General features: G+C 36.5%; 1 pseudogene; it reads right to left on the reverse strand.

Moving 5' to 3' along the window:
- Positions 1-6,528: 6,528 nt before the first annotated feature.
- Positions 6,529-25,050, reverse strand: LOC132185360 (ankyrin repeat-containing protein ITN1-like; annotated as a pseudogene).
- Positions 25,051-25,626: the final 576 nt, after the last annotated feature.

Genomic DNA, 25,626 nt, shown 5'->3' on the forward strand with positions numbered 1-25,626 from the left:
TTTCTGTTTAGTTTATGCTAGGTCGTCGTTCTTTATCTTTTCCATTAATTTCTTGCGACCTTGAAATTGAACGCACTCTTAGACGAATTAGATCCCAAAAGAACTCTAATTTGCTAAAAGAGCGTTCCACTGAGACCATGGGGGACGGTAACCATGTAGCATTGCAAGATCATTATCTTCCTACCACTTACACTACCCCCACATGTCTTCAGTTACCGGAAATTACGGCAACCCATTATGAAATTAAGCCTAGCACTATACGAAGTTTACCTTCCTTCTTAGGGCTTAGCACTGAAAATCCTTATGAATTCCTCAGTGATTTCGAATCAATCTGTGAGACCACTAAAATGAATGGATTCACTGAGGATGCCCTAAGGATGCGTCTTTTTCCTTACTCCCTCAAGGAAAAAGCCAAACATTGGTTCCAGTCCTTAACACCCAATTCTATCACTTCTTGGGCTCAATTGCAACAAGAATTTCTTAAGAAGTACTTTCCCATAGGTATGACCAATGATACTAGGAGAGCCATTACTACATGCTCCCAGTACGAGGGAGAGGATTTCCATGAGACTTGGGATAGGTTGCAGACCTTGCTTAGATCATGTCCACACCACGCTGTCCCAAAATGGCAGCTAGTGCAGTGTTTTTATGATGGCCTGACCGAGTCCAATAGAAAAATGGTAGATGCGTCATGTGGGGGGACATTCATGTTGAAAAGTGAAAATGAAGCATGGTCTATGTTTGAAAACTTAAGTAACAATTCTCTTCAGCAGGTTTCCGCCAGACGAAGGGCACCAGCACCTAAAGCACCCAAGACGGAGAGTTTGTATGAAGCAGGCTATTCCCCAAACATAGCCAACCAAGTAGTTGAGGCTATCACCAAGAAGCTAGATCAAGTTTTGATGACTGCTGGTTTTACTCCTAATACTGCTCACAGGCACACACCACATAAATCTTGCTCATTTTGTTCAAGTCCTATGCATCATGAAAATAATTGCCCTCTTGCTGGAAATTATATTGATGTTGGTAATGAGCAAGTTAATGCAGCTTTCTCCAAACCAGGTAATGATCCGTACTCCAATTCCTACAACCCCGGGTGGAGAAATCATCAAAATTTCTCATGGAAGAACTCAAATTCGGGCAACTCAGCCCCAGGGCCATACAATCAAGCTCAATCCAACAGGCAGCCTTGCCAACCTCAGTCCACTTACCGGCCTCCACAGCAGCACTACCAGTCTCCATCAGAGTCTAATTTTGAGGATCGGATTCTAAAAGCAGTGAATGAGCTAACCAGCGAGATAAAGCAGTCAATCAAATCTCAAGAGGAAAGAGTAAACTCACATACCCACTCCATTGCCAAACTAGAAGCTCAAGTTGGACAACTTGCCAATACCCTCAACAGGAGGGAAGAAGGAAAGCTTCCAAGTCAGCCAGTGACCAACCCTAGGGGACTATAAGTGGTAGAAGGAAGCACATCTCAGCTGGAGCAAGTTCAAGCCGTCACCACATTGCGAAGCGGAAGACTGGTTGACAATCATGTGGAAGAAAAGAAGGATGAGCAAATCGAGGCCCCACAGAATCTGCATCAGGACAAGGGTAAACAAGTAAGCATCGAGGCATCTTCATCATCTACCCCCACTCCTGAGGTACCATATGAGCCTAAGGCCCCTTTCCAAGAACGTCTCAAGGCACCTTCCCACTTCGGGAAACAAGGAGAGAAGATACAAGACATGATGGAAACCTTCAAGCAGGTTCAAATCAACATCCCACTCCTTGAGGCCATCAAGCAAATTCCAGCCTATGCAAAGTTTCTCAAAGACCTATGCACTCAAAAGAGGAAGAATCAGAAGCACATTCCCAAGAAGGTCATTCTCACCGAGCAAGTAAGCTCTCTGATTCAGCATAACACTCCTCCAAAGTTCAAAGACCCTGGAGCGCCTACAATTTCATGCGTCATCGGAAACACCGAGATTGAGAGAGCTCTCCTCGACTTAGGAGCTGGTGTTAATTTGCTTCCATACTCGGTGTATCAGAAACTGGGCCTAGGGGAATTGAAACCGACAAGTACTGTCTTGCAATTAGCTGACCGCTCGATCAAGAAACCCCGTGGGATTGTGGAAGATGTCATTATCAAGGTGGACAAGTTCTACTATCCAGTTGACTTTATAGTTCTGGACACAGAATCGGTCTTAAATCCAGAGAAGCAGATTCCAGTAATCCTTGGGCGTCATTTCCTTGCCACAGCCAATGCATGTCTCAATTGCCGGACTGGAGTAATGAAGATCTCTTTTGGGAATATGAAGATCAGATTGAACATCTTCAATGCCTTCCAGAATGCGCTTGATCAGAATGCATGTTTTTTCTTGGATGACATTGGAGAAACTGTTGAAGACCCACCTCCTGATCCTCCATCTAGAGCCCCATCATGGAGCAACCCACCGGAGCCAATGCCTCTCACTTCAAGTACTCCACCACCTGATGACAACCCCACAGGGGACATATTTCATTCAAAAGTTGTTGAAGTTGATTTCATTGGGGTGGAAAATTTTTTGGCAAATTCCCTGGCTACCCCAGTTTTTGAGAACTCCCATAGAGACAAGAGGTTGATCATGAAACCAGTTCGGGACAAACACCCTGAACATTGTCATGGGGAGCATCAAGACCTATTCACTGGGAGAGGCAGTTTCGGGATGTTAAGAAGAATCCTCTTCCTTGTGGAGTGCTACATGATCATAAAGAAGAAGGGATGGAAGAGCTTGATTGGACTTCTGAAGGATCGAGGTAAGATCCTTCGGGACTCGGACTTACATTGAGAAATACCTCCTAGGATCAAGTGCAGGCCCTGTGCGCTTGACCTTCCACTCCACCAGGGCATATGATCTCCATCCAGGTTTATTTTATCCATTGTTGTTTCATTCTTTGTTTATCTTTTTACAACAATGTGTGCACTTGATTGGTATTTGGTTGGAGTATCACTTTATTTTTAGGACATGTGTTTTTGCATTCAAGTTTGGGGGTATGATATGCCCACATCTACTCATTCAGGTATTTCTGTACTCTTGATCTTATTCTTTAGTTCTATACATACATTGGGGACAATGTATGATTCAAGTTTGGGGGTATGAAAAAACAAAACACGGTCCATTTTTGTTGTTATGTCATTCTTAAGCATATGGTTGAGCTTTGATTTTGGTTTAAATTTCATTGATATGCTTAAAGTTATGAACACATGATCATATGACTTAGGGATTTTAAGTCTTGTTACTTACTTTTGGCAACATGAGATGCTTCTTGTTTCAATTTAAATCTATCTTGAGCACACTAGCACATATCTGTGAGGTATGAATTTTGAGACCAATTATGTTTGTTTTCAATGTCTTGAATTTTGTTGGGTGACATATTGGATGAATAACTTTGGCATGATATATATGTATAAAATAAAAGAAAAAAATAAAAAATAAAAATAAAAATTCAAGTTTGAATTTTTTACTGAGTAACCGGACCTCTTGCCTCATTAAGCAGTGAGTGTTCGCGTTAAAAAGTGAAATTTTTTGGATTGATTAATAAAATGGCTAGCTTAGCCTCGTAGCCTTTTTGACTCGAGTTAGTAAGTCCTTAGGGGTGTCTTTACACCTAGTGCCCTAAAGCCATTTGGTTTGGGAGACATTGGCCTAACACTCGATACATGGGTCAATTAGAAAGCTTAAGGGAGCTAAGCATTGCAAAGCCTACAAAAAGAAAAAAGAAAAAAGAAAAAAAAAATGTATGCCTTGGTTGTTTCATTTGATATGAAGTCCAATAAATTCTGAGATGTTGATTCATTCATACTGGAATTATTTTGAAGCCTCATGATTATGTGTTAGTTCACTTTGCACTAATTGAAATTTATGTACCTCAATCTGCCATTTGTAAGTGATTTGACTTATAAATTCTTTGGAATTTTGAAAATGAAGTTTATAATTTTAAGCTTGCTAATGAATGACAACCATTATTTTTGTGATACTTTATCCTTCTGAATGACATAATGATGATAATGTTTGTGGGTATCATTTCTGGAAAACCCTCACGAGACTTCACTCGTCCTCTAGGGAATGCCTAGGGGTTTAAAAGGCATGTTGCATATGCTAAATGCAATCGTACATCCCACGAAAGATGGACTTATCTTTTTGTTTTTCAGTTTATTTTCAGTTTTGTATTGCTAAGGGACTAGCAATATGTAAGTTTGGGAGTGTGATAAGCACCGAATGTTGTACATTCAAGCCCCTTAATTTGCATATGTTAATTCCTTAGCGTTGTTATTTGTTTGATTTTGTTTTGTTTTTATGTTTTCAGGTTATAAATAAAGATGCAATTAATTCCATTCATTTTGGGCTTAAAAGCACACTTTGAGAAGACCTAGAAGATATGATTAAGCTTAACCAATCATGGTTAAATTTAATCAAATAAAGGAAAGGATTAATTCGGAATTTCTCAAATTGGAGTCAAAATCGGATTGGATTCAATTTGGGATTCTGCATACGTCTCGGTATTTTGGCCATAACTTTCAGTTCAAATATCCGATTGAGGTGATTCAAGCGGCACTGGAAAGCTAACTCAAATTTCTACAAATCACTATGAAATATAATTTTCCTAATTCGGAGCGCCGCATTGCCAAAATTGCCCTGCAAGATAGGAACGCAATTCTGGGCGAATCCTATTCCGATTTGGACTTAGGTTTTCTTTATCATAATTGGACTTGGACTTAAATCTCCGAAATTTATAGGATTCCTAGGGCTTCTAGGACTCTCCTAAGCCCTATAAATAGGCCTCTAAGAATTGAGAAAGGACACACCGCTTCTAGAGCAAAAATTCAGTAAAATAGTCTGTGGAGCTTAGGAGATCATGAGCGGCTAAACCCCTTCGTGGGGTGTTGATGTAACCCTATCCAAGCACAATGGTTTGATTGTATTTAATTTCTAGATTTTTAATTTATGCATGTTGATTGTATAACTATGAGGATTGCTACAATTGATTTATGTTCTTCATATTAAATGCAATTGTTCTTAAATTTCAATATCAATACTTGTGAAATTCTTCTCTTGTCTTAGAAAGTATTTTACTTTTATTGAAATCAAATCATTCTTATTTTCTGTGATTATGAGGATGATGGTTATACAATGGGTTTAATTGACATATGATCAATAGGATTTGATAGGCCATACCTAGGGAAGACGGAATGTACTACACCCTAGTTTAGTGTAATTTAGGTAGACAGTCCGTGCCAACCGAAGATGGGTTACACTTATTCATTGATTGTATGTATCCTGTTATAGAATTTGATAATTTATACCTAGGGAAGACGGGTCGTACCGCGTCTTAGTGGTTAGGTGGACGATCCGTGCCAACCGAAGATAGATTACGCTTATTCTTTAATAAGGTAGTTTCTTGTTTATTTATAACATGCATAGAATGAATTTCTAGGATTAATTATGATTAACCATTGTTGTGCGGATAGAGGTAAAGTCAATCCCCTACACTCTCTCTCTTATTTTAAATCTCTTTTATTTTCATGCACTTTAGTTTTTAAAGAAAATCAATTCAAATATCTCTCTTTTAATTAAGTTGATTTTTATCTTTTGAATTCTGATAATAAAACCCCTGCAGTCCTTGAGGTTCGACACCCTCTCTATAGCCGTATCCTACAAAGATTCGTCCTATTGCGAGTGGTTATTTTTATAATTGATATTTTTGGTCAAAAAAATACCACATCAGTTGCCTTCTCTCGATCTTCCTTGCCACGGGCTCATTGGACGAGATTTCGTTGTAAACGGCAGAGAGGATTACACCGTTTGTAGGATCTTCTACCTTCAGTCTTTTGGTGTTAAACCGAATCATGAATTCCTTTAAGCTCTCCCCTTCTCGTTGGTGGAGCGTCAATAGGTACCCGGACGGTTTCTTCCTTTCTCTGGAACCCAAGAAATGGGTGAGAAAAATCCGAGCTAGATCCTCGAAGGTAGCCACAAAATTAGGGGGCTAAGCTTCGGAACCATTCCCTAGCATTTCCCGAGAGTGTAGTCGGGAAGACTCTGCATGCTATCTCGTCGGGAATGGCATGCAGTGTCAGATGCATCCGATAGTTCTCAAGATGTTTGGTTGGATCTCTGACTCCACTGTAGCTCGAAATTTGTGGTGTTTTGAACTTGTGGGGGAGTGGATGATTGATCACCTGTTGGGTGAAGGGTGTCTCCATCCTAGCGAAGAGCTTGCTCACCACTGCAGTCTTATACTTCTCTTTCTTTTCCATGGCTCCAGCTTGGTCTTAAGCTCTGCCAATGCTTCGTCTACCTCCCTTTGCAGAGCTGTGATTGGTAGTGGTTCCGCTATTTTGCGGGAGTTTTCACCTTTGCGAGTATGAATGAGTGGGGGAAGACGACTTTCGCCTTTGTGGCTGTGACCGTTAGAGTGGAGGTTCTGGTCATTGGAGTGATTATCGTGGTTTCTTAGCCCATTTGACTGTTCAGCCTGATTGACATGGAATGGAGACAGAAATCAGAGCTGCAGCTCCTCATTCTGCTGGATCAGAAGCTCCATTTGTGTTTCAAGAGAAGCAATGCGTTCCTTGTCGCCAACATTCTGATGTGCCGGTGGGGGCCTCTGATTATCTTGCGCCAGTGGTTCTTTGGTGCGAGCTTGGCTTCTTGACCTTGTATTCACCATTGATGCGGATTTTTGTTTTCGTAAGAACGAATAGTCGTTCCCACAAACGGCGCCAAACTATTGAAGCAGTTTTCAACACGGTGAATTGAAGGGGATCCAAGTCTTCGAGCTACGCCTTTCGTGGTTCGCCTTTCTGTAAGTCTTTTAGTAAACCTGCAAAACCAAAGCTCACGTTAAGAGGATACACCGAGTGTTGGCCGGTGGTTCCTCCTTTGATGCTTAAGTCAATATGTATATTAGCTTAGTATGCGAATTTGTGGTCCCTCATACCTTCGGAGTGAGGCCTTTTATAGTTGAGCATGCGGAGGTGGTTATGATGGCCAGGCGGAGGATCCGGGATTTGGTCGTAACAGTAGGAGGGGTTAATGCTTGTGTTCCCTCTCTTTATGACCGGTAGGAGGCTGTTACATAAGTTGATCCGAGGATTGCCTGTACCTGTGAGGTGGCTTTAAGAGCAGGATCATAACTGTCCTGGTGATCCTACTAGGCGCGGGCTATTTGTGTATCCGGACGTTAAGTGCGGGAGGTTCACAGTGATCCCATGCCTGGACTCTAGCTGTCCGAGAGCGTAGGGGACGACGTCGTATTCATTGCTTTGCATTGAGGGCATTTGGTGAGCCCATTTGGATGTACTGGGCTTTCTTGGGCTCATGGGCCCTTGACCTATGGGCTTGGGATGACTTGAGGGCTCAGGCGATGGGTTTATGTGTAACATAGTTAATTAAAAGGAAGCAATTATGGATTAGTAGAAGAGTTTAAATGATTCACAAATAATCCATGTATACATGCTATTTTTTGAAGCGTTTCGATGCCTAAAAATGTGATGTTTTCAAAATGTTTATTATCAAAATCTAAAAAACAATTTTTTTTTAATATATTATAATTATTTTCAAAGTGTTACAGGTCCACAACCTGGTGAATATATATTATAATTATTTATATATTAGAATTATTATTAGATAAGGTAATGATGTATTATTATTTTTATTAGGAATTTAAGGAGACTTGCTCATAAAGCAATATCTCTAGTAGGAAATATGAGATTTTTCTCCTATTAGAGTGATCAATAAAATATTTGAGAAGTTTAATATTCAACTCTAATAGTTGTTTTTGAAAGTTTAGGGTTCCTCGAATTACCCTCAAATTATGAGGTCTAGGATTCCTCGAATTATCCTACAAAACCCTATCAAAACTTATCGGTCTCATTGATTATACATCCCTCGTTACGGAAGCCCATAATATACTTACATTAAAGGTTGGAAAGAGAAGTAATTTTACCGATGTGGGACAAGCATGAGGGCTAGTCTGAGGTATGAGCTTGCATGCATGAACACGTAATACGTAGAAAGTATAGAAACACATAATACGATAAGCGGAATAATAATAATGACAGAGATAAAAGAAATATAATAAATACAAAAATTAAGGTAATTCAGCATATAGCATACATCCACACGTTAAATCCGTATAGAGTACATTTCCTTGATATATGATTTGATTACACAACTCTATTTATAGAACTTTACATGTAATTTGAAATATTTCAAATACAAACATATTCCTTAAATTAGGATTAATAAATATAATGTAGAGAATACAAAATCAACATTTATCATAAGAGATTTATATTCTTAACAGGAAGCTTAGAAAACAGCTACTTGCACCGGTGATAACTACTTGGTCACCTTCTGCCCTCACCATTCTCATATACACTTATTGATTAGTTATTTTATTTAGTTAGGTTTGCAATCCTAAATAATTGTCCAAGTAAGAGTATGGTAGTTTATCAAGCATTTGGTAGTACTAGTTTATGTTAATATCCAATAGTTGTTGTAGCAAAACTCAAGGAACAAAACAACCAAATAAGGTTAGGGTCGATCTTTTAAACTACAATGGAGAAACAATGGAGAAAATACAGAGAAAAGAAATAGCTGAGAATGCAGTCGGAGTGAATTAAGGCACAGAACTCGGCACTCTCGTGAATCTTTTGTGAAAAATTCTAATCTTGAACAATTGAAAGATGTTGACAGCCACAAGAGAATTACCCTCCAAAATGAAATCCTTAAGAGAGAAGAAAGCAAGAGGTGAGGTAAGATAGATAGATGGGCTGCTGGAGCGTCTCCATACAATGACATACGAAGCAGACCAGTTACGAGTCAAGGTGGCAACCTACACCCATCAAATAAACATGGGCTCCTAGAGCCTCTTTTTTACAGCTAGACGGCTCTTATTGATTCTACCTCTCTGTTTCCCATCAACCCTTCAAATCCCATCTCTCTGCCTTATCCCTTCCTCTTACGTGGCTTCTATCCGTCATGCCCACATGGTGACCAAAACATCTAAATAGATTCTAAAAAGAGGTTCAAAGAAGGCCCAAAAAACCAAAATAGACCCAAAAGGCTCATTAAAAAAAAAAAAGCGGTAATGCAATGTGGTTATTAGTTTCAATAACTGCTAATCAGAGGTTATTTTAAAACTACTAACCGCCTAAGACATAGCGGTTGTGATTAACAAAAATTTAATAATCGCGTAAAGCGGTTACTGTTGACGGTTAGAGCTAACAACTACTAATCGCAACCGCAAGCACACCTTTATGTACAACGGTAAATTTTACTGTTATATTAGATAATAAGAATTTGGAGGTAAACACATGAAAGTATATGTCGCATTTATCTTTTTATGCCACAATCTTTCATGGATTTATGGTTTTTTTTTTTTTTTTAGTTTTGTTTTGTTTGATATTGTTGTTTTTAATTATTTTTTGGGCGTTAATTCTTCATTTTAAAAAAATGGATATTTTTGGGTTTCTTTTTGTCATTTAAGCTTTGTTTTATGGAAATTATGGTTTAGTTTTGGGCATGCAGGTAAGTGGGTTAAGGTTAAACAGTCTCGATGAAATGAAAATAAAACATCTTTCAGAAGAATAATCTTGCTTTATAAACTAATGTATAATGGTATTTTCTTGAATGAAACATTATTTTTATTATGTGCAGTGATACCTTATGCTTTATGAAATAAAGAAAATGTATCTTTCATGAAACAAGAGCAAGTAAAAATACCCCAAAATCCTCACACAAATTATCTATTAAACTTTTAAAAATATCGGGAATTTTATGACTCATGTTTTTTTTAAAGTTATACTTCCTACCATATTATGTGTCTTATTCATGATAAATTCTAATGCTATGATTATGGAAAGTATGAAAAGATTTATACTATGATTGCCACATGTTATGATTATGAACGGAATGAGCTGTAAAGGTTATATGAAATGTTACATGTGCATTTATGTTTATAAATGTTTAATCTCTAGGCACTATAATGTCACGACCGGTACCAGATTGCATTGGTAGCATGACAATCACGCCGAATGACAGATACGCGAAGGTGTAGGATATCAGTCGGGTAGCCTTCACCTAGGGAAGTTCCCAACCCGGTAGCTCTTCCCTATGACGACAGGATGAGCCAATGGAGTCCTTCGGGACAAGCCAACATGAGCCGCTCACAGTAAATTTACAGAGTTAGCTCAAAGGGTAAAACGTATATGATAGTTTATAAAAAGAAAAACTAAGAGAATGAAGCCTTAAGCTATTTTATTTTACAGTAAAAACATCATCGATTTTACTCATGATGTCCTGTTTATGATTCTTACTATTGGAATTTCTACAAAATAGGTTATGTTCAAGAACTTAATAAGGCTTACTTGCACACACTACTTAACTTTAATTTACTTACTAAGTCGTAAACTTACCCACTTCTACTTGTAAATGCAATATGTATTAATTTTCAAATTGCATTTACAGATAGTGCACTGACTATGGCGCAACTTTAGGGAATACTATGGCAAAGTCGAGAGGTGGGACTCTTATGTGTAAAGCTTTCACCCTTTTGATTTGTGGCTCATATTTTCAGCAAGAGTAATATGGTATGTACTATAACTTAAGAATTAAGATATTGTAGTTCTTGAGTTGTAAGAATTATAGTATGTATTGTTTTAAAGTTTTAAGGTTGTATGGTTCTGAGGTTTGTTTTAATAACTTTATCACTCATTGAATGCTAGCACATTATGAGCTTGTGAGTTCATAATAATGGGAGTTTATAGTGCTTTGGTTTTCGTGGTGAACCTGTGGTAGAAGAATAAAATTTTTAATGAGAATATGTTACAATTTCTCCCAATCGCTCTACCTCTAGAACTTGGGGCATGACCTAAGGTGGCACGACTGAAGATTGAGGCCAACAATGACCTTCCCAATTCATCAATGTCTCATTCCCAATACCATAACAATATTGCTTTCAATATATAAATTAAATAGAGTCAAATAATGCATTGCCAACTATGCCTAATCCACAACCAACAAAACTAGATTACCAACTCTAAATGCATAAAATACCAAAAATGTCTCCACAAAGACTAATGTTAAAAGGAAGATGTGGGTCTTCCTTGTGTCTTCTCAAATTGATGTGCTTTTTAAAATTACAACTGAATCAAAATTTAATAGTAATCTATCGAAAATCCAATAATAATTTTAAAAGTCATATTGATTTAGAAATGACACAAAGAGGACATGGGATGTCATTTAGCATAACTCCTCCATAAAACATCAAACAATATCCAAATTTAAGGCAAAAGTCAGCCAAAAAAAAAACATGCCAAATTTCTTTAACATAATGATCTAAAATAGAACACAATATCAAAAGATAACAAGGCAAATCATTTTTCCTTCAATTCTGTTCATATTCCAAGCTAAACAGAAATTCTGAAAATGACATTTTTCCTCTTAGACATTAGTTCGGTCTTCTGTTGCACTCCCTGTTAACTTGTGTATGAAATTACTGAACATTTTCAATATCCAATAGATCAGTCGGAGAATTATGTGAATCAACTTCTTCACCATCCAATAGAGTAGGCGAATTATGTGAATCAACTTCATCACCATCCAATACAGTAGGCGAATAATGTGAATCACAACAGCAATCACAACCAATCCGCCCCAAACTAGTAATAATTTCAAGCCAAACGAAATAAGTGTTTCAAAAAGATTTTCTGAGGTTACATGAAATACTGCCGCTGTATAGGTAAGTGTCATGGACGCGACTGAGATAAGCATGGCTGATGTCAAAAGCCATATAAAAAACTTGCTCCTAATAGGAAATCCAGTAGTAACCAAAAGTATGACGCACAAAGATGCGAAGAACGAGGTGCTATTGAAGTATAAGAACCATATGTATATATCATATGGATCAAAATAAGAGAAAACTGCTTTGCCGGCTTCACATACATTTCCGTCGCTACAATTGAAACCAAGCGTGGAGTTGGATATATTTTGTTGCCAAACGCCACCTGGTGGGCTGATCCCAGCTTGAAAAGCCATGGTTGCTATCACAGTAGCCACTACCGTCAATGTGCCACGTGTTTCCTCCATCCAATTTCCCTGACGCTTAAAGTGTTTACCCAATGCTGAAAGAACACACCCCCACCATCTCCTAAACCCTGATTGAGATTGTTGTGCTTCATTAACACTAGTACCACTCGGTGTCGGTGGTAGGGAAGAATTTAGACCCTTTGATCTTCTCGCGCCAGCTTCCTTTAGAATTTTTTGGATTTCAAAACATTTAAATTCTCTTGAACAGAGGTCACAGGCCTCTAAGATATCTGAAGCTGTGTAACCAAGGTTGTTTGTGGCATTAGCCTCTCTTTTAATTGCAGGTATTGAAAGTAGGTATTTTATGGCCTGCGCAAACAGAACATTCTATTGACCAATAGCTACTGGAAACTCTAAAAGCACTTCAACAAAAAGAAATCCAAATAAATTTAATTCAACCACATTGAATGATATTTCTTCGGTTATTTATTACGTATCTCTTGTTATTTGAATAGGGGAAAATACAGAAAACGAAAATGCTCCTAAGGTGTGTTACAACGTCACTTTCCTTAAGAAAATATTTGCCCCCACCAGAATTGGTATGCAACAGGGTTTTCTGCAAATTTTTCTCCAGGATACAATGGAGCCCAGAAACCTCTGTATTTTTAACTGCGTTATGCACAAACGAAATTAAAACCCGAAAATACCCTTAGACTTTCTATTCTAATCAGAGACAAAAAATAAAAGGATAATGCATATTTTTAAAATTCAAAACAAGGGTATTAAAGAGAATTGAATTGTCATAGATAATTATCCATTATCAGATAATTTCGAATTTCAAAATAAAACTGCAATTTTGAATTTCGAAGATAAAACTGCTGTTTTTGAATTTCGAAAATAAAACTGCTGTTTTGAATTTCGAAATATAAACTGCTGTAAACTGTTAATCCAATTGGCACTTAAATCTGACCGTTAGATTAAATAATTATTTAATCTCAATCGTTAGATGGTTAGATCTACTTAAGAAGCATCCTACGGTTTAGATCAAACCTCTAGATCGAACGATCTTGACCGTCCAAAAATGAATGGTCATGATCTGATCGCTCCGAGCTCCGATGCTTCGTGCTAAGTGCCAAGTGCGCCATCAAGGCGCCACTAGCGCCCTACAGCCCACGCCACGCGCGCGCGCGTGTGCGTTTGCGTCCGGTGCTTCGCACCGTACGGTAACATGTATTAGGGTGTACCCTAGCATAGATCATTTAACAGCTTAAACTTGTTGGAACTTATAAATGCCAACAAAATTTTCACTCTTTCCAATGTGGGATAACTTTCATTCAATGCTCTTTAAAACCTTCCATTTAAAACATTCCCAAGACACAAAATAATATCTATATATATATTTATTTTGAAAATATTTCAACAATCCCCCACCATTTTCAAAATCAAAACAACTCGAGTAGAATAGGAAAAATCATGCATAAATGAAGGTGTCTTGAGGACTTGAACCTTCACTTAGTGATAGTATGTCAAAGCTAATCAGAATAACATGGTAGATAAAACTTTGAACCAGCTATCCTATTTGAGTAACCGGACATACCTCACACATGCTTTCTCTTCTCTTTAGGTATTTTCTTTTAAGCCGACACGTGGATTGGCCTTGTGTCTATATCCCGGTTTCATGAGCGCTCTAGAGACAATCCTAGTCTCATAGAAGGCGGCACCACCTCCGACACTCATATAGGTAAGCTCATCAGAAGTGTCCTGTAACAAATACACTTCAACAAAACTATGTTATAAGCCTATTAAGTGCATAACACAATCTCTATTGTAACATTACAGGTTCCAAGCACCCTTACCTTGGGATGTTTTATTAGTTTTAAAAACTAATATAAAATGTGGTGCTTGCAATCACAACATATAGTGTACTTTAGCTCATTGAATTCAAGATCTTGATATTTCAAGTGTTGAGTTGAGTTTCCACTATTGGTGATTTAATGGTATTAATCCCATCCCTTTTGATGTTTTCCACACCAAATCCCTTGCAAGTCCTTTAGTCAATGGATCTGCCAAATTTTGAACAGATCTCACAAAATCAATGGTAATTACTTCATCAGTGAGTAATTGCCTTACATAACTATGCCTTAAACCAATATGCCTTGATTTGCCATTATAGATATGACTATAAGCCCGTGACAGAGTAGCTTGACTATCACAATGTAAAGACACTGGAGACACAGGTTTAGGCCATACTGGAATTTCCATTAATAAATTCCTCAACCATTCAGCTTCTTTGCTACAAGAAGCCAATGCCACAAACTCAGCCGCCATGGTAGAGTCTGTAATAAGGGTCTGTTTCTTAGAACCCCAGGAGATAGCTCCTCCACCAAGGGTGAAAATCCACCCACTGGTTGATTTGTGATCATCATTATCCGTGATCCAACTAGCATCTGTATATCCTTCCAATACTGTAGGATATCCGCTGTACAAAATACCATAATCCATGGTCTTTTTTAAATATTTAAGAATCCTCTGTACAGCAATCCAATGAATATGACTAGGATTACTAGTATATCTACTCATTTTACCCACTGCATACGCAATGTCAGGTCTAGTGCATGTCATTGCATACATCAAACAACCAATAACTCTAGCATATTCCAATTGATCTACAACTCTACCAGTATTAGGATACAATTTCATGCTAGCATCAAAAGGTGTAGACACAGGTTTGCAATCAAACTGATTAAACCTTTTAAGAACTTTTTCAATATAATGAGACTGAGTAAGAGTTAAACCTTTCTCATTTCTAACAATTCTAATACCAAGAATTACATTAGCAATACCCAAGTCTTTCATGTCAAAGCTGGAAGACAAGAAATTCTTAGTATTTTCAATGCTTTCAAAATCAGTTCCAAAAATCAACATGTCATCAACATATAAACATATAATGACTCCTTGATTTTTATGAAACTTGCTATATACGCACTTGTCAGAATTATGGATTTTAAATCCATTTGCAACCACAACTTTATCAAATTTTTCATGCCACTGTTTGGGAGCTTGTTTAAGACCATAGAGGGATTTAATTAATTTACAAACTTTTCGTTCATGATTAGGCATAACAAATCCCTCAGGTTGGTGCATATAAATCTCTTCTTCAAGCTCACCATTTAAAAACGCAGTTTTAACATCCATTTGATGAATTTCGAAATTATAAATGGATGCTAATGCAATCAAAGTTCTAATGGTAGCAATCCTAGCAACAGGAGCATAAGTATCAAAATAATCCAAACCTTCTTTTTGTTTAAAACCTTTAGCTACTAACCTTGCTTTGAATTTTTCTATAGTTCCATCTACCTTTAATTTCCTTTTAAAAATCCATTTACAACCAATAGGTATGGAACCAGGGGGTAGATCTACTAGTATCCACGTGTGATTTCCCATTATAGAATCCATTTCATCATTTATCGCTTCTTTCCAAAATGCAGAATCTTGAGACTTCATAGCCTCTTCATATGTCAAAGGATCTGAATCTATATTAGGTGAGATCATCTTTTGTTTACAAGATGAATCTCTAGATCCTTCAACCAAATATACAATAAAATCTGGTCCAAAAGATTTTTCTTTTCTCATTCTTTTACTCCTCCTTATTTCAGAAGGTTCACTTGGCTCACCAGATTCATTGTTATTTCTAATGGGTTCCACCATCTTATCATTTATAGATGGAATTGATGTGAACCTATTTTCATAAAATTCTGCATCTCTGGATTCTATAACAGTATTTACCTTAACAGAATTATTAGGTTCAACAACTAAGAACCTATAACCCTTGCTATGTTGAGCATAACCCAAGAAAATACATTCAATGGCTTTTTGGCCTAATTTCCTGATTTTTGGTTCAGGTAATCTGACAATAGCCCTACACCCCCACACCTTAAAATAATTAAGATTGGGTTTTCTTTTCTTCCATAATTCATATGGGGTAACCTTGGATTTCTTTTGTGGCACTCTATTTAATATATAACACGCTGTAAATAACGCTCCACCCCAAAAACTTTTATTAAGCCCAGAATTACAAAGCAAAGCGTTTACCATTTCAACTAAAGTTCTGTTTTTTCTTTCAGCAACTCCATTTTGTTGTGGGGTATAAGCAATGGATGTTTCATGAATAATGCCTACAGATTCACAATAGGAAGGAAAATGAAATTCTCCTCCTCTATCAGATCTAAGGCATTTAATTCTGACATCACATTGATTTTCCACTTCTGTTTTGTAAACTTTAAAATTTTCCAGAACTTCATCTTTTGAAAAAAGAAGATAAACATAGCAGAATTTTGAAAAATCATCAATGAAGGTTACAAAATATTTTTTACCCCCTCTTGTAGGATTGCTATGCATGTCACAAACATCACTATGTACAAGTTGCAATAATGTAGAAGATCTATCAATTTTTGAAAAAGATTTTCTGATAATCTTTGTTTTCAAACAGATTCTACATTTATCAACCATATCATTTACAGAATGAGGAATCAAATTTAAAACAGACATATCATGCAATTTTCTAATATTAACATGTCCTAATCTATTATGCCACAATGAAACAGAGTCAATCATATAAGCAGAATTCACAACTTTATTAACCAAATTAAGTTTAAACATGTTCTGAAATAAATACCCTTTCCCAACAAAAACACCCCCTTTGGTCAGCACAAACTGATCTGACTCAAAGACACACTTAAATCCGAATTTATTAAGAAGACCCCCTGACACGAGGTTCTTCCTAATATCAGGAACATAATATACATCAGTAAGTGTAAGAACTTTCCCAGAAGTGAATTCCAGATTCACTGTTCCTTTGCCTTTCACTACAGCAGTGGTGGAATTTCCCATGAAGAGAACACAGCCATCCTCCACTGCTTCAAAGGTCTTGAAAAGACTCCTCTCCATGCAGACATGCTTTGAAGCACATGAGTCGATCCACCATGAACCATCTTCTTCGAGCATGAAGATCTCGGATATCATGGCCACAAACTCTTTCGAGTCAGAAGCTTGCTGTTTCTTCTTCAGAAAACGGCAATCCTTCTTGAAGTGGCCTGGTTTGCCGCAATGATAGCAAGCGAATTTCGCTTTCTTATCACGATTCTGGTTCTGGTTCTGGAAATTCGTCCTCTTCTTCTGAAATGGCTTTTTCTTCTGAAAGGGTTTCTTAGAAGAAGATCCTTCCTCCACCATATGCACTTTCGAGGACAAAAATCCTTGTTCTTCATTGTCTTTTTTCTTCAGTTCTTCCTCAATCTGAAAGTGCTGGCCTAACTGATCAACAGTTATTTCTTCCTTTTTATGTTTCAAAATTTTCTTTTGATCTTTCCAGGAAGAAGGAAGTTTGTCAATGATGGATGAGACAGCAATTTCCTCATCCATCTTCATGTTATGCTGATTAAATTGACTCAAAATATGCAGAATCTCATTAAATTGTTCAACAATAGGCCTATCATCTATCATTCTATAATTCATGAATTTAGAAGCCAAAAACTTCTTACTTGTAGCATCTTCTAAAAGATACTTAGCCTCGAGTGCATCCCAGACATCTTTGGCAGTCGATTTGCTTTGGTAGATGTCGAACAAAGAATCCACCATAGCATTGCAGATGTGGCCTTTGCAGATGTAGTCATCCTGCTCCCACTTCATCCTTGCTCGAGTTTCAGCAATCGTCTCGTTCTCACGTGCTACTGGCTTCGGAGTTGTTAGCACGTAAGCCACCCTAATTCCAGCAAGGAGGAAATGCATCTTCTTCTGCCACCTCTTGAATGACGTTCCATCAAAGCGGTCGAGTTTGGTGAAATCAGCAGCAAGTTCTTTCAGAGATTGTGGTGCCATTGAAGCAGAAATATTTTCTTAAGATTGTTATTTGAATAGGGGAAAATACAGAAAACGAAAATGCTCCTAAGGTGTGTTACAACGTCACTTTCCTTAAGAAAATATTTGCCCCCACCAGAATTGGTATGCAACAGGGTTTTCTGCAAATTTTTCTCCAGGATACAATGGAGCCCAGAAACCTCTGTGTTTTTAACTGCGTTATGCACAAACGAAATTAAAACCCGAAAATACCCTTAGACTTTCTATTCTAATCAGAGACAAAAAATAAAAGGATAATGCTTATTTTTAAAATTCAAAACAAGGGTATTAAAGAGAATTGAATTGTCATAGATAATTATCCATTATCAGATAATTTCGAATTTCAAAATAAAACTGCAATTTTGAAATTCGAATTTCAAAAGTAATTGGTTTGTTAGTCGACTTTCTCTCTGACTCCAATAAATTTATCTTTATCAATGATGCTAAGCCATAAAAGATACAAGGATCAAGGGGTGTATGTCACACGTAAAATATCATATCCTAAACAGTATATAAATAGGAGAAAACATAGAAAAGCCTGATAAATTGTGATGCCCCAAAAATTTAAAACCCAATCCCGGTCATTAAGGGTAAACAAATATTTTTCTTAAACATTTTCATAAAACAACAACTACTTGCAATTGTTGTAATGACCCTTGTTATTTAAGAAAACAAACCAAAAACCTTATTTTTGCCTTTGACCGAATATTCAGTAGGGGCCCACCGAACGTTCGATGTTAATCTTAGTGCGAACTTATTAAAGTCCTAGGATAAGATTTTCTATGTGTTGATTTGAAAATAGGAGCCTTGTATGGACCTTAGCATTCTCACTAGACCCATGCTCTCTGACCGAACTTTCGGCCTCGAGTCCGAATGTTCGAGGGCTTTTTGACTCTTAAAAGCACCTTTCATTTGTTTTACGAAACAGTTTTTTTTTTTTTTTTTTTTTTTTCTTCAAACAGACTTTTTGAGTGTTAAACATACTTTTAGACAACTCAAATACACATCCAAACAATCCCTAAGTCAGGTAGCAGTTCTGTTGACTATAAAAAGAGATCAATGTCAACAACAATAATATATATAAAATGGAGATTGATGTCAACAACAATAATATATATAAAATGTCAGGCCTCCGGGACATTTGCACAACAAGCGCGAGGTTTCTTTAAGTGACGTGTATGAATTAAATTGACACTCAAAATAAAGAGAAATTAATTAAGAAAAGACGTCTTAATTATCACAGAAAACTTAAAAGGATGTACAATAAATTAACCTTTTTTATTTTTTTTTCTTCTTAAATGCGCTTTTTAAAAATAAAAAACATTAAGCAAGCATTATCATAACTTATGATATACTAATTATTGCATTTTATATTTAATTGTAAAATATTATTAAATTACTAATTTTGAGCTTAAATGATGTACTAAGAATTTGCAGTGGTCTAGAAGTCCTCTCTTTTTTCTTCTAGATAACACCAAGAAGCATTTCAAGAGGAGTGAAGATTTAGATCTAGATCTTTTCTCCTCCCCTTTCACTGTAGTAGTGCTTGGTGTGTTCTCTGCACGCTTTTCCGGTCTCCGTTTCTGGCGGGTTGCTTTAGATCTAGTTTGTAGATCTAGATCTAGATCCAGACTTAGTCTCTTCAACCTTAGATCTGATCGTCTTCTTTGGCCAAGGTGTATCTTCTGAAGGGATGTCTACGATGCCGTGATCGTCTGCTGCTGCTTGTGGAGTTCTTGTTTTTTGTTTTTGTTTTTTTGTTTTTCCTGGTCTTCGGGTTGAGGATGGAGTGGATCGGTGTGGAGGCTTAACTCTCATGACTGAATTTTTCGTTTCTAGTTGTTTTTTATTTTTATTTTTGTATTTGGGCTACCCATGTCATAGATCTAGTCTACACAAAACAGATTTGTTCCTTAAATGTAATTATACATGGGTTAGCGTAAGCTTGAAGTCATTTTCATGACTTTGTAACCGTCATAGCTTTTGGTTTTAATTTTTCAGAGTTGTATGTTCAGTAATGTAAGAGCTTTATGCTTGTGAAATTTCATCAATGGAAGCTCCATATTTTTCAAAAAAAAAAAATTAACTTTTTTTTTCCTCTCTTCCTCTTCTTAATTATCAAAGAAGCGTGGTGTCATGCATGGCACATTCAGAGAGGTCCTTAATTAACAAGTTGTTAGAAGAAATAATTACTTCCTAATTGAATTTCATAATGTTACCGCTGTTGTAAATTAAAATTATATAATTAAGCTTATTATACCTTTGCCCAACAATAATAAATTGAAAAACAAAAAAAAAAAAAATTAATGTAGGTAAAAGGAAACAGTTACGGATTAGCAGAAGAGTTTAGATGATTCAGAAATAATCCTTTTATTAGGGGCGGAACCACACATTGAAGTGTGGGGGACATAACTGCAAAATGTTTAAAATTTAAGGGCAATTTTAAAATTTTGGGGGGGATTTATTATACAAAAAGCGTGAAATTTAGGGATAATTTTGAAATTTTGGGGGAATTAGTCTCCCAAAAGCCTTACTAGCTAGTTCCACCCATGCTTTTTTGTACATGATTTTTTCGAAGCATTTAAAACATTCCCAAGACACAAAATAATATCTATATATATATTTATTTTGAAAATATTTCAACATCTCTTTGCATGATCTTTAGAAGAACCACATGAAACGAGAGGATTTTTTCTATTTCTTGTGGGCATGTTTGACAACATTGTGATTCTTCCTTCCTTTCTGACTTAACATACGAATATATCTTCTACCAATTTACAATTTTATTCCTACTTTATGAATGCAAAACAAGCTCACGAAAAAAGGAAGGGAAAAAGAGAAGTAGATTTCAAATAAATTTATAGACGCAGAAAGTGTGCTACTTTATATATCACTAGAAAGAAATATCTATTATCAAAGGGTAGTAACAGATATTTTTAACACACCTTCATTTGCTTGAGCATCACAGCTAAATGCAATATGGAGTTGCCATCATGGTCTTTGGAATTGAGGTGTTCATCGCAATCAGCCAACTTCACTAGCCGTTCTAGAGCATCCTGGTGATTATATTGAACACACAAGTGCAATACACTCACCATTGAGATTGTTCCTTATGGACTCTGGTTGAGCTCAAATTAACTCTTCTATAATCTCTATTCGTCCTCTCATTACAGCAAAGTGGAGAGGAATTCTCTCATGCTGATCAAAAGCTAAGCAAAAAGTTGTATTAGCTTGCAACAATGCTTTTACTATCTCAGTGTGACCCTCGGCAGAAGCCAAGTGAAGCGGGGTTCGTCCTAGCGAGTCCACCTCTTCTGCAAGTGTAGGTTTCTTGCTAAGAACAAGTCTACTAATTTCAAGATGGCCATGCAAAGCAGCTAAATGTAAGGGGGTCTCACTAAAGGATGTCAGTGAAACTCTATCAAGAATGCGCGCATCCCTTTGGATCAAAGTGGTCAAGGTGCTTACACACCCATTCCGTGAGGCTTCATAGACTTCTGCAATCATTTTCTCTTCTTCAACATGCCTTCTATCCATCCTTCACCTGTGAATGTGAAAACTGAAGAAACTCCAACCAAAGGAGGAACCAGAGGACCTTCAAGTCGGAAACTTTTATGAATCTGGGTTTTTGGCCGCCCACAGGTCCCTGCTTTTTCTCACCCACGTGATTTTATACTGGTTACCGTGTGGACTTTGTGGAAGGGTAGGACAAGGAAACAGGTAAAAATAAAATTACCAAAATGGGTCGTTGAAAATAAATAAAATATTTGAATATTAAATTTAGTATAAGGTGTATGCAAATACAATTTGCATCTTTCCATTTTTTTTTTTTCATAATTTTTTTTAAAGAATTTTGCATCTCTTTTAGTTACAAAAATAAACGCTAAACAAGCCAAGACAGGAAAGTTATTCCACACGCAAAGAAGCAAGGACTTTTCAAAAGTAATTGGTTTGTTAGTCGACTTTCTCTCTGACTCCAATAAATTTATCTTTATCAATGATGCTAAGCCATAAAAGATACAAGGATCAAGGGGTGTATGTCACACGTAAAATATCATATCCTAAACAGTATATAAATAGGAGAAAACATAGAAAAGCCTGATAAATTGTGATGCCCCAAAAATTTAAAACCCAATCACGGTCATTAAGGGTAAACAAATATTTTTCTTAAACATTTTCATAAAACAACAACTACTTGCAATTGTTGTAATGACCCTTGTTATTTAAGAAAACAAACCAAAAACCTTATTTTTGCCTTTGACCGAATATTCAGTAGGGGCCCACCGAACGTTCGATGTTAATCTTAGTGCGAACTTATTAAAGTCCTAGGATAAGATTTTCTATGTGTTGATTTGAAAATAGGAGCCTTGTATGGACCTTAGCATTCTCACTAGACCCATGCTCTCTGACCGAACTTTCGGCCTCGAGTCCGAATGTTCGAGGGCTTTTTGACTCTTAAAAGCACCTTTCATTTGTTTTACGAAACAGTTTTTTTTTTTTTTTTTTTTTCTTCAAACAGACTTTTTGAGTGTTAAACATACTTTTAGACAACTCAAATACACATCCAAACAATCCCTAAGTCAGGTAGCAGTTCTGTTGACTATAAAAAGAGATCAATGTCAACAACAATAATATATATAAAATGGAGATTGATGTCAACAACAATAATATATATAAAATGTCAGGCCTACGGGACATTTGCACAACAAGCGCGAGGTTTCTTTAAGTGACGTGTATGAATTAAATTGACACTCAAAATAAAGAGAAATTAATTAAGAAAAGACGTCTTAATTATCACAGAAAACTTAAAAGGATGTACAATAAATTAACCTTTTTTATTTTTTTTTCTTCTTAAATGCGCTTTTTAAAAATAAAAAACATTAAGCAAGCATTATCATAACTTATGATATACTAATTATTGCATTTTATATTTAATTGTAAAATATTATTAAATTACTAATTTTGAGCTTAAATGATGTACTAAGAATTTGCAGTGGTCTAGAAGTCCTCTCTTTTTTCTTCTAGATAACACCAAGAAGCATTTCAAGAGGAGTGAAGATTTAGATCTAGATCTTTTCTCCTCCCCTTTCACGGTAGTAGTGCTTGGTGTGTTCTCTGCACGCTTTTCCGGTCTCCGTTTCTGGCGGGTTGCTTTAGATCTAGTTTGTAGATCTAGATCTAGATCCAGACTTAGTCTCTTCAACCTTAGATCTGATCGTCTTCTTTGGCCAAGGTGTATCTTCTGAAGGGATGTCTACGATGCCGTGATCGTCTGCTGCTGCTTGTGGAGTTCTTGTTTTTTGTTTTTGTTTTTTTGTTTTTCCTGGTCTTCGGGTTGAGGATGGAGTGGATCGGTGTGGAGGCTTAACTCTCATGACCGAATTTTTCGTTTCTAGTTGTTTTTTATTTTTATTTTTGTATTTGGGCTACCCATGTCATAGATATAGTCTACACAAAACAGATTTGTTCCTTAAATGTAATTATACATGGGTTAGCGGAAGCTTGAAGTCATTTTCATGACTTTGTAACCGTCATAGCTTTTGGTTTTAATTTTTCAGAGTTGTATGTTCAGTAATGTAAGAGCTTTATGCTTGTGAAATTTCATCAATGGAAGCTCCATATTTTTCAAAAAAAAAAAAAATTAACTTTTTTTTTCCTCTCTTCCTCTTCTTAATTATCAAAGAAGCGTGGTGTCATGCATGGCACATTCAGAGAGGTCCTTAATTAACAAGTTGTTAGAAGAAATAATTACTTCCTAATTGAATTTCATAATGTTACCGCTGTTGTAAATTAAAATTATATAATTAAGCTTATTATACCTTTGCCCAACAATAATAAATTGAAAAACAAAAAAAAAAAAAATTAATGTAGGTAAAAGGAAACAGTTACGGATTAGCAGAAGAGTTTAGATGATTCAGAAATAATCCTTTTATTAGGGGCGGAACCACACATTGAAGTGTGGGGGACATAACTGCAAAATGTTTAAAATTTAAGGGCAATTTTAAAATTTTGGGGGGGATTTATTATACAAAAAGCGTGAAATTTAGGGATAATTTTGAAATTTTGGGGGAATTAGTCTCCCAAAAGCCTTACTAGCTAGTTCCACCCATGCTTTTTTGTACATGATTTTTTCGAAGCATTTAAAACATTCCCAAGACACAAAATAATATCTATATATATATTTATTTTGAAAATATTTCAACATCTCTTTGCATGATCTTTAGAAGAACCACATGAAACGAGAGGATTTTTTCTATTTCTTGTGGGCATGTTTGACAACATTGTGATTCTTCCTTCCTTTCTGACTTAACATACGAATATATCTTCTACCAATTTACAATTTTATTCCTACTTTATGAATGCAAAACAAGCTCACGAAAAAAGGAAGGGAAAAAGAGAAGTAGATTTCAAATAAATTTATAGACGCAGAAAGTGTGCTACTTTATATATCACTAGAAAGAAATATCTATTATCAAAGGGTAGTAACAGATATTTTTAACACACCTTCATTTGCTTGAGCATCACAGCTAAATGCAATATGGAGTTGCCATCATGGTCTTTGGAATTGAGGTGTTCATCGCAATCAGCCAACTTCACTAGCCGTTCTAGAGCATCCTGGTGATTATATTGAACACACAAGTGCAATACACTCACCATTGAGATTGTTCCTTATGGACTCTGGTTGAGCTCAAATTAACTCTTCTATAATCTCTATTCGTCCTCTCATTACAGCAAAGTGGAGAGGAATTCTCTCATGCTGATCAAAAGCTAAGCAAAAAGTTGTATTAGCTTGCAACAATGCTTTTACTATCTCAGTGTGACCCTCGGCAGAAGCCAAGTGAAGCGGGGTTCGTCCTAGCGAGTCCACCTCTTCTGCAAGTGTAGGTTTCTTGCTAAGAACAAGTCTACTAATTTCAAGATGGCCATGCAAAGCAGCTAAATGTAAGGGGGTCTCACTAAAGGATGTCAGTGAAACTCTATCAAGAATGCGCGCATCCCTTTGGATCAAAGTGGTCAAGGTGCTTACACACCCATTCCGTGAGGCTTCATAGACTTCTGCAATCATTTTCTCTTCTTCAACATGCCTTCTATCCATCCTTCACCTGTGAATGTGAAAACTGAAGAAACTCCAACCAAAGGAGGAACCAGAGGACCTTCAAGTCGGAAACTTTTATGAATCTGGGTTTTTGGCCGCCCACAGGTCCCTGCTTTTTCTCACCCACGTGATTTTATACTGGTTACCGTGTGGACTTTGTGGAAGGGTAGGACAAGGAAACAGGTAAAAATAAAATTACCAAAATGGGTCGTTGAAAATAAATAAAATATTTGAATATTAAATTTAGTATAAGGTGTATGCAAATACAATTTGCATCTTTCCATTTTTTTTTTTTCATAATTTTTTTTAAAGAATTTTGCATCTCTTTTAGTTACAAAAATAAACGCTAAACAAGCCAAGACAGGAAAGTTATTCCACACGCAAAGAAGCAAGGACTTTTCAAAAGTAATTGGTTTGTTAGTCGACTTTCTCTCTGACTCCAATAAATTTATCTTTATCAATGATGCTAAGCCATAAAAGATACAAGGATCAAGGGGTGTATGTCACACGTAAAATATCATATCCTAAACAGTATATAAATAGGAGAAAACATAGAAAAGCCTGATAAATTGTGAT

This window comes from Corylus avellana, chromosome ca6 (assembly GCF_901000735.1).
Source record: "Corylus avellana chromosome ca6, CavTom2PMs-1.0".
Classification (NCBI taxonomy): domain Eukaryota; kingdom Viridiplantae; phylum Streptophyta; class Magnoliopsida; order Fagales; family Betulaceae; genus Corylus; species Corylus avellana.